Source organism: Rutidosis leptorrhynchoides, chromosome 8 (genome assembly GCF_046630445.1).
Source record: "Rutidosis leptorrhynchoides isolate AG116_Rl617_1_P2 chromosome 8, CSIRO_AGI_Rlap_v1, whole genome shotgun sequence".
In the NCBI taxonomy this organism is placed as follows: domain Eukaryota; kingdom Viridiplantae; phylum Streptophyta; class Magnoliopsida; order Asterales; family Asteraceae; genus Rutidosis; species Rutidosis leptorrhynchoides.
In genome coordinates this window covers 298,114,635-298,125,691 of record NC_092340.1, presented here as the reverse complement: position 1 = coordinate 298,125,691, position 11,057 = coordinate 298,114,635, and positions in this window count along the sequence as shown.

Sequence of the window (11,057 nt, the reverse complement as noted above, 5' to 3'; positions counted from 1 at the left end):
ATAACAGAACTCTTAAATCATTATCAATATTCTTATTACAAGTATTATAAGTAGTATTAATAAAATTATCATCATCATTATTATTATTATCATTATTATTATTATTATTATTATTATTATTATTATTAACACTAATATTATTTTTTAAGAGTAAATTATCACTTTTATTAGAAACTACTATTTTTTTAAAGTTGTTATCTGTATCAAAATTTTCATTATTAAATTAACATTGTTATTATTATTATTATTATTAATATCATTATTATTATCAAATACCAGTATCATTACAAATAGATATTTTAATAAAAAATACATTACAATAATATTAATATTACTATCCTTATAATATTAATTAATTAAGTTTTATATATAAAATATATCGATTAATATATAATTATAATTATATATATTAAAATAACCTATAATATAAGAAGTGTATCAATAAAAACATATATAATTTGTACGGTTCCTATTATATGTTTATAATATTATTTGTCATATATAAATGATATAGGTTCGTGAATCCGAGGTCAACCCTACACTTGTTAAATGACGTTATATGTATTTTTACTACAAAATACAGTATGGTGAGTATATAGTCCCTTTTTAAACTCTAAACATTTTGGGATGAGAATACATGCATTTTATGATTTACGTTATGGACACAAGTGATCAAAAATAAATTCTATGTTGAGTTGTACCATGGCATATTTCTTTATACTTGGTAGCTAATATTTACATGAGGAATGTAAACGCGAATCCTGTTTATAGATCTATCGGGCCTGACAACCCCAACCGGGCTGGACGACCAGTTTTCAACGGTTGCACAGTACTTCGTTTCTGTATACTACACTTGGTACGGTGTAGCGATTATTTAAGAATATGCTGCGATGATTTAAATGTTAAGTATGGTTACCAAGTGCTCAACTACTTTTACATACACTTGCGAGTGTATTATGTTTAAATATATGAAATCTTGTGGTCCATAGTTATTACACTGCTAGCATCAAACCTATATATCTCACCAACTTTATGTTGACGTATTAAAGCATGTTATTCTCAGGTACGAATTAAGTCTTCCGCTGTGCATTAACTCATATTAAAGATATTATTTGGAGTCGATCATCGCAATGGGACCAACTGTCGAAGACTTCGTCTGGGTGGATTAGGACCGGTCCTTTCAGTTGGTATCAGAGCGGTGGTCTTAGCGAATCAGGTCTTACATTAGTGTGTCTAACTAGTAGTTGTTAGAATACATTAGTAAGTCTGGACTTTGACCGTGTTTGCATGTCAAAAAGTTTTGCTTATCATTCCTAGTCGGAAATCATCTGCTTATCATCCTTAGAAAATTACCTGCTTATCATCATAAGTCTAGACACGTCTTACTGCATTTACTGCATTGATAGTGCATAGACAAAATTCATATCTTAGCGTATCTGATAATTCATATCTTAGCGCATCTACAGACTTGCCTGACATATGCCGTAAATTCCTCTGTAGTCTACGAAATCCTTAGTATTATATATAGATATTCTATATAGCTAGAATATCATCCGATATCCGAAAATCATTTCACATCGAAGATCCCTTCCATCCATCAAATTACTCACTTGGCGATGAACCTAAAGCACTTATCGGCGAACCTGTTCGAGAAACCATTTTCTCTCTCATCTCTAGAGTATCTCGTCACGATTATACACTATCCCATATTTCGAATCTTATTCATCCTCTCACTCCAACCGCCAATCATCCCGGTATAATAGAAGAAGTCAACAAGCTTCGCGCTAGGGTAGTGGCTTTAGAGAATATGGTGCGAAGGTTACAAACACCAGCAGCAGCACCAGTAGCATAATTAGCACCACCATCATCAACGCCGACAGTACCCTTATTACCTCCAAACCACAACCGCGTCATAAATCTCAACATCGCAATCTGTACCTCGGATATCAACATCACACGCTTCAATATCACCATCTGTACTTCGAGTATGATCTTCGTTCTACATATCGTTCTACATCGATTATCTTCGCTTTACGTATCGTTCTATCTTATTTATCTTCGCTCGACATGGCGATTATGTAATTTCTAAAGTTTTAGAGATTATGTAATCTAGTATTAATGATAAATCAAATGAGTTTAATATTTTATTGACTCATTAGATCCATGATTACATCCGAAGAAGATATATATGCAAGTATATTTTCATAAAGATTGTAATTAAAAATTTCTTTCGTACAAACTATTAATGATGAAAATATTTTAACGGGTAGGTAATACTCGAGGAATATTTATGATTTCACATTAATAAGTTACACTGTACATTCTCCGAATCTGATTCAACGGTCATTTACTATCCTACTTACAACCACCGATATACGTATCCGTTCACCACAAAACAACCATTTCCATTCAAATTACATATTTAGATTTTGACCTATCAGAATCCAACAAGTGGCATAACGAAGAAAACATTGGACAAAATAAAAAGTGTTAGAAACAAACAAATTAACTATGATGAATTTTGTTAAGATTCCACGCTAACTGTTCCTAGCTAACTGTTCCTAGCTAACCGGTTACATTTTATTTACCGCAATTTACATTCTCGCAATTTTATTTATCGTCATTTAATTTCTGCACATTACATACCATCGGGACACATGTACACAATACGTCGGATTCATTCTGATACAATACGTTGTACACGGGTCATGATATATATTTATTTATTTTACGCACTTTAAATAACGGGACACGTATACAAGGTTTCGACCTATCATATCGACCCATCTATATATATATATATTTTGGAACAACCATAGACACTCTATATGTGAATGTTGGAGTTGGCTATACAGGGTTGGAGTTGATTCCAAAATATATATATGGTTTGAGTTTTGATCAAAACTGAGACCGGTACATGGGTCACGATACGTATTAATTAATTCGAATATTATATATTAAACTATATATGAACTATTGGACTATTGGACTATTGGACTACTAACATTGGACAATTAAAATGAATTAAAATATTGATTATAACATGTGAAACTAAATAATTCTTCAAGTTTGCCACTTGATTTCATCTTAAACCTCATTTGTACCTCGACAGTTACAATTCGCGTTCAAATTTTTTCATGATTCTTGAAAATACCTCAACCGAGAAGTTGAACCAACCGCACCTCGTCTATGGAGGAAAAGATCTTTGCATATATTTATGCACCTGAAAAACTCTCGAACCCAAAGTCATAGTTTAACACGTACTCACGTCAAATTCTTTGGCATTTATTAGCAAAAACAACCTTATGACTCCTTTTCGAAGTAGCCAATTTTGTCACAGCTCCAGCAGAACAACTTCGACCTTTCATTCGAAAAGTCTTATTATAACTTTGATATATATGATTGGCTTTCCTCGTCGTTACCGGAGAACCTTTTATATTCCACGACATCATCAGTAGATGTACCAGCAGCTCGTCATCTCTTTGGCGGAATCCGCAATCAGTATTTTGAAAATCTCGCAGAATTTCTCCAGTTATACCTATAACGTCTATCCCTAAGAATTACATACTTTAAATGTGAAGTTTCTGAAAAACACCTTGAACTGCGAACTAGTTCTTGAAATGCTGATGAAGCAGCAAAAATTGTAAACGACTTTAACAGTCAAAAGTTTGACGATAAAGTACAGTGTGTTGGTAAAGCTCAGAAACGGAGAAGGAAAACGGATTGAGCAAAGTATGAAAGAGGCTGTGGACAAATCACAAGGACTAAACCTGCCTTCAAAGGATCCAAATGATTCAGTACCTGCTGAAACGTTAGTAAGAACCCTACTCCTTATTCTAAACCTTCACAGATAAATATTCTTCATTATCATATCTTGAACACTCTAAGATATCATCGTATCTTTCATTATAAATATCCTCAATATTTCTGAAGATATTTTCATAAGCATTCTTATCTGAGATCATTTATCTCTCCGTAACATCTGCGTTACAACATAAAAGAAACTGTGTTAGTTTCTAAAACCTTCGAGTTTAAAATATGAATGTTTCAGAGGTAGTGTTGGGAACTGAAACATGAATTAGTATAATATAATGACACTTGATCAACGTCATTATATTACAGTAAGTCATGTTGAGTTTCTAATGGAATGTGATGATTCACAGTACCATCATCATGTGTCATGTTACACTATTCTTACATTCTATTTAATTTCTAAAAATATCAAGAAAATATTTCTTGATGATTCGGTCTTTTCCAGGATATTCTGGTAATTTAACAAATCAAAATCATTCCATTACCATTTCTTTCTTAGAGCATTAGCTATGTTCATTCCAAATTTCATACCTACGAATTCCGGACCATTACTCGCTTGACTCGAAGTCGGGAAGAGAAAACGAAAGCATGAAGCTCCGAAAAGTAATGAAGAATATAAAGCCCAATGATAACCCAGAAATTACAAACCGTGTATATCAATACGTATTGCAATGTAAAGACACGGGGGAATTAAAAACATTATAATTCCAAGAAAATGATAGAAGTGAATAGATTATTCTGACGGGAGATGAAAGAGAAGAATGAAAGATATGAAAGTTAGAAGTATAACAAGAATCAGAACGGGATAGAGCATTTTGAAGAATACTTTAAGGTATGAATTAAGGGAGAAAAAAAAATAGAAGATGTGAGATATGGAAATAGGAAAATGAAGGGGGTGAATGTATAGTAATATATCCGACGGAGAAATCGGAACAGGTTATTGCATTTAATCAAAGAAGATCCTGATTTCCTTAATCGTTGAAAAACCAAATTTTATTACGAAGATTTTCTCTAAATCCCTTGAATTCCGGAATTCAACCATGACTAATCAAAAGTTATGATGAAACTTGTCTCTCTCATTTCACTATTTAGTGATAGCTTCACTCGTACTCTTCGAGTAATCAAATTGATTTATCTATATTAATAAAAATGATAAAACTCTATTTATCAACTCATATTCGTCATGAAAACATTCTTATTGTTATCCATGATGACCTCTATCAAATTTCGGGGACGAAATTTCTTTAACGGGTAGGTACTGTAATGACCCGGAAATTTCCGACCAAATTTAAACTTTAATCTTAATATGAACTCGACACGATAAGCAAAGTCTGTAATATTGAGTCTTAAAAATTTTGGAACTATTTACATTGATGCATTTGACCTTGACCACTCCCGACGATTCACGAGCAATTGTGTGTAAGTAATATATATATATATATATATATATATATATATATATATATATATATATATATATATATATATATATATATATATATATATATATGAATATAAGTGTATATATAATTGTGAATTAATAAGGTATACTTTAAAAATGAAAAATAACATTTGGATGATTAAATTAATATTAGAATGAATTTATATATGATTTATATATATAATTTTTTTTAATATATATTAAAGTGTACAAAAACTTAATACTTAATATAAGTTATTGTTTAATGTATATTATATATAATCAATAAAACTGTGATACTAAATATTAAATTAATATATAGTTGATATGTTAATATGGTTATTACTTTTATTATTGATTTCAATAATAGTGTTGTTAATACTATTCTAAATATATAATTTATAAATATGAAATTGATAAATTATTGTAGTATTATCATTATTACCAATATTATTATGATCATTAATAATATTAATATTAATATAATTAGTATTATTATTAATATTAGTATACACAAAATTATAAATGTTAACAATATTATTAATATTATATAATTAGATAAATAAATATAGAGATATATAAATATATATAAAAAAAATCCAGACTTATATATATATATATATATATATATATATATATATATATATATATAGATATATATATATATATATATATATATATATATATAGGTATATATATATAAAATATATAAATACGGTTATAATAATTATTAAAATAAATAAATACGTATTCAAAATCATAGGATTCTAATCCTGCTAATTGTTACAATCACACTGTATTCAGATTCGTTTCTATCTCCTAAATCGATTAAACAACAAAATAGATGGTACAAATCAGAAGAAAATTTGTATCTATTTATTTATTTATCTTTTCTGAGCAGTATCATAGTACAATTTTTGTTACACGTTCCTATCATTTCTTTTCAATTTTTGTTGTTGTCTCCACTCTGTTACACGTTAATATCATCCACGAATCAGTCAATATATATACATCTGCTATCGAGAATGAATGAAAACAGAAAAATAAAGAAAATAAATATCACGACCCCTGTTCTTCTTCTTTTTATCCATATATCGAATTCGAGTCTTATTCAAAAATATAATAATGTAATTCTGTTAGAAAGGGTTCGTTTAATCTATCTGTAAAGTCCTAAGTCTCAATTTTAGCTAACGAATTCGAATTTCGAAGTCAAACATTTTGAATGAAAAAGTCAACAATTGTTCTTGGGTAAAATTCGAGTTTGTGTTTCTGTTTCTGATTCAATTAATGGTTCAAAAAGTTTCTTGAAGTGCTTTACAAACTATTTCATGTAGAAATCATAAGCTGAAAATGTCCAAATCTTAAAAACAAAGTTTGAGTTTCATTATCTATTTTTTTTTCTCGAACAAGCCTTACAGTTCTGTTTAAATTCAATTTTTTTTTGTGAGCGTTGAGTCAACAACACGATTATAAATCATGATTGTATAACCTTCATAGCTCAAATCAAATAAATAATACTTCTGTGAAATGGAGGGGTCCCGACTCGATTACAGTTTGAGAAGAAATAGAAACAGAAATAACATGGCTTCTTATATAAACTAATTCCGTTTAAAACAAATAAACAAACACAGCCGAGCGGTTAAAGAGGGGTACGGGTTATCAAGTGGTCCTAGGTTCAATCCTAGCTTGCTGTGTTTTTTTTTTTTTTTTTAAATTTATCAACCTGGGCCATGTTGTTCTTGGTGGGCTTTCCATTGGGTTATCTTGTGGATTTAATTTAACACACCTATGGGCTTTTATCTTGGACTCATTTGAGTTGGACTTCAAATATAGGTATTTGATGGTTAAAGCTAAGGGGTATAAAATACTATTAAATTTTAGCAGGAAAGACTATTAAATACGATACAATTTTACACAAGATATTTATTTATTTATAGAATGGATATACTTAAACCTTGCTACAACACTTATAGGCAGTGTACCTAATCGTACAGTAGTGTAGTTTTTAGAAAGTCCGGTTCATTCCACAGGGAAAATCTTTTAATCAAAGCTTAACGCTATATTAGTTTAATTTATAAAAATACGAATATATATATATATATATAAGTAATATTATTATTTTAAAGGGGGGTTTTTACCGTTTAATGACCGGTTTGTCGATTTTAAAACTTTAGTCGCAGTTAAAACAAAATGTAAAATATTAAATAAATAAAAGACTTAATTTAAAGCGTAAAGTAAATAACGATAATGAAATTGCGATAAATAAAAGTGCGATAAAATAAACTTGCGATAATTAAAAAGTACGATAATTAAAATTGTAATTAAATATAATAACAATAAATAAAAGTGCGATAATTAGAAGTGCAATTAAATATAAAATAAAGGAAATTAAATATGAAATAAAAGAATTATGCTTATTTAAACTTTCCGTAATCATGATGTTTGACGTGTTGATTTTAGTTTTATGCCCATGGGTTAATTGTCCTTTGTCCTGGATTATTTAATATGTCCGTCTAGTTTTTGTCCATAACAGTCCATCAGTCATAAATATAAAGTGCGAGTGTCCTCGTCAAATTATCCTTATACCCGAAGTTTAAATATTCCAACTAATTGGGGACTTAAACTGTAACAAGATTTTAATACTTTGTTTAATAATTACACCAGGATGTCGACTGAGTGTAACCCAAGGTTTTAATACTTTGTTATCAATTATGCCAAGTGTCCTTGTACATAATTTCACCCCTGTTTTAATAATTCTAGTGGCTATTAATCCATTCCCGTGTCCGGTTAAATGAACGATTATTCGTACATATAAATACCCCGCCCATCGTGTCCGATCGAGTGTATATGGTTATTTATAGGGACGTCCAATTATAAATCTTTATATTAACATTAACAAACTATCATTTAGTTAAACAAATATAAAGCCCATTAATAGCCCATAGTCTAATTTCCACAAGTGTCGTTCTTTTGTCCAAACCCCAATTATGGTACAAAGCCCAATTACCCAATTTTAATATTTTTTGCCCAACATCATGATTACTTTGGATTAAATAAGCATAATAATAACTTAGCTACGAGACATTAAATTAAAAAGGTTGAACATAACTTACAATGATTAAAAATAGCGTAGCGTTACACGGACAGAATTTCGACTTACACCCTTACAACATTCACTAACATACCCTTATTATTAGAATTGAAATTAAAATTAAAATTAAAATATAAATATAAATATATACTACATATATAGATAGAGAGATTGATATTATGGATGGAAAAATGGTGCACCAAAGCTCGATTTTTATAGGCCTGTGATCTGGAAAAGGGGCTCATGCGATCGCATGGATTTATGCCTTCCAGGCCATGCGATCGCATGGCCAGCTGGGGAGAGTCACTTTTGGTTGTTTTCTTCTGCCGACGTTTATTTAAATATAATATAATATATATATTAATTTTAAGAATTAATTATATATTATATTATATTCATATGCATAGTTGACTTGTAATTTTTAGTCCGTTGCGTCGAGCGTTGAGAGTTGACTCTGGTCCCGGTTCCGGATTTTCGAACGTCCTTGCGTACAATTTAATATCTTGTACTTTTCGTTTTGAATCTTGTACTCTTGTAATTTTGAGACGTTTCTTATCAATAATTGGAACCTCATTGATTGTATTTTGTACTTTTGAGCTTTTTGGTCATTTGCGTCTTCAATTCATCGAATCTGTCTTTTGTCTTCACCTTTTATTATTTAAACGAATATCACTTGTAAATAGGACAATTGCAACTAAAAGCATGTCTTTCTTGAGGAATAATGCTATGAAATATATGTTCGTTTTTAGCATTATCAAATATTCCCACACTTGAGCGTTGCTTGTCCTCAAGCAATATAGTCTTGAAATACTAGAATCACTTCTTTATTCTTCACACTTTGTACATCAGTGATTTCTTTACGGCGGTATAAACAATGGTAGTAACGATGTGGTTTACAGTCCCACATGACTATAAAATTTAGATCCATTAAGGAAATTGGATCTTTATGAAAACATTTGATCTTTTGAAAATTAAATCTAGTTTTTACCCTAGATAAGTTTTCCAGAATAACCCTTCACCGGTGTTTGCAAAATATTTTTGTGGGCTTGGTGGGTTTCAGATTTGAAAATTTTAGCTCAAAACTTATGGTTTTGTGTCACCCACTTGCTAACCTTGTATTAAGAAAGCAACACATCCAGTATACTTGCTCCGTATATTACCTTTCGGTAAACTACCGTTCGGTTATAAAGGAAAGCGTTGAACAAGCAACTGTTAAGGCAATGTCCCCTGACATGCTTTTAATTATGGTCTATAACGTGTCGGACGCAATTACTATCCTTTGTAGGAGCAATAGTAAAGCTCACCCTTATGATTTTTCGGTCTGGCACAAGGTCCTGTCTTCGACCATGCTATGCAACCACCGTTCTTACGGTTGACACCCGATTTGGTTCAGATGACCTAATGAATTCTAGGCGAATTCCTAGGATTTTACGTTCAATGGTAATGAACGCATTGAAAATGGGTTTTCAGAAAACAAATCGGTTTATAATTTGATCAAAATATTTTCTCGTTCAAGCTCAAGTTTAGATATCATTGAATTCCATGAGTTTGAATTCTCAATCTTTAAGGTCAATCTCTAGGATTGAGTAATATCAGGCTTAAAAGCTGATTTTTGATCTTTTAAGTAGATTAACCTTTCTGGGGATCTGATTTATTAGTCTTATCAAGCTAATTTGCACGGTGCCCCCATTGTACGAGATAAATCCTTCTCATGGTTAGGATAAATCTGACCACTTGGCGACCCTGTTTTATGCTGAGGTCCGTGGATTTCCTGCTGATTTTAGAGATGACTTTTCTAGATTTTTCATCAACCTACCGCTGGTCTGGACGACAACTTCATGACCTAAATCAAGAAGCGCGTGTCTTTTTTGAAAGACTTTACTTCCTTTTAACGATGGAATTGATTCATCGTGTAGATCCATCTCTTCTTTTCTTTCATCGGGTAAAACAGTTAATTATCGTCCAAAACAAAAGTATTTTCAATTATTTGTACAAAAATATGTGATATGTATTTTGAATAACTCGGTGAAAATTTCCCACACTTGGCTTTTATTTTCCTTTTTATTGTCCTCTATTTCATTTTAAATGAATTTTAACATTTTGGTTTGTTTCTCAATTTATGTCCTTTCCGAGGTAACAATAATTTCGGTGTTAACACCTAGTTTTATCGTTCATAAATATGTATAAACATGATTTTGAGTTCATTTAATTGAAAAGTTTGAAAAATTTTACTAGAATTGGGTAGTCAGTATATAAGACTAGGGCTGTTCTTTATTATCAGAGAGCACTAGATTCTAATACAACTACTACTTTACTAGTATTTCTAATGGTAACCAAGTGTTTAAAGTAAAAATTTTAAAAATCCGAAAGAATTTAACCCCTTCCCACACTTAAGATCTTGCAATGCCCTCATTTGCAAGAAATCAGTAACAATTTAAATTATTGAGGGGGATTAGCGTAGAAATGATTAAATTTTACCAAAGTTTCCAAACATATTGGCTTCTTTTTTTTTTAAAGGTTATAATTTCTAAAACATATATTAATAAAATTTTAAAAATTTGTTTTTTTTAGCAGCGAGGGCGTTTCGGATCGATGTCCTAGTCTGTCCCTCAACAAAATTTTTAAAATTTTTCAATTCAAAGCGCGGTTTTAAAAGTAAAGATTTTTGGATTTTTTAATGTTTTTGGCATACTTTAATTCAATAAGATTAAAAATAATGATAATAAAAGTTCT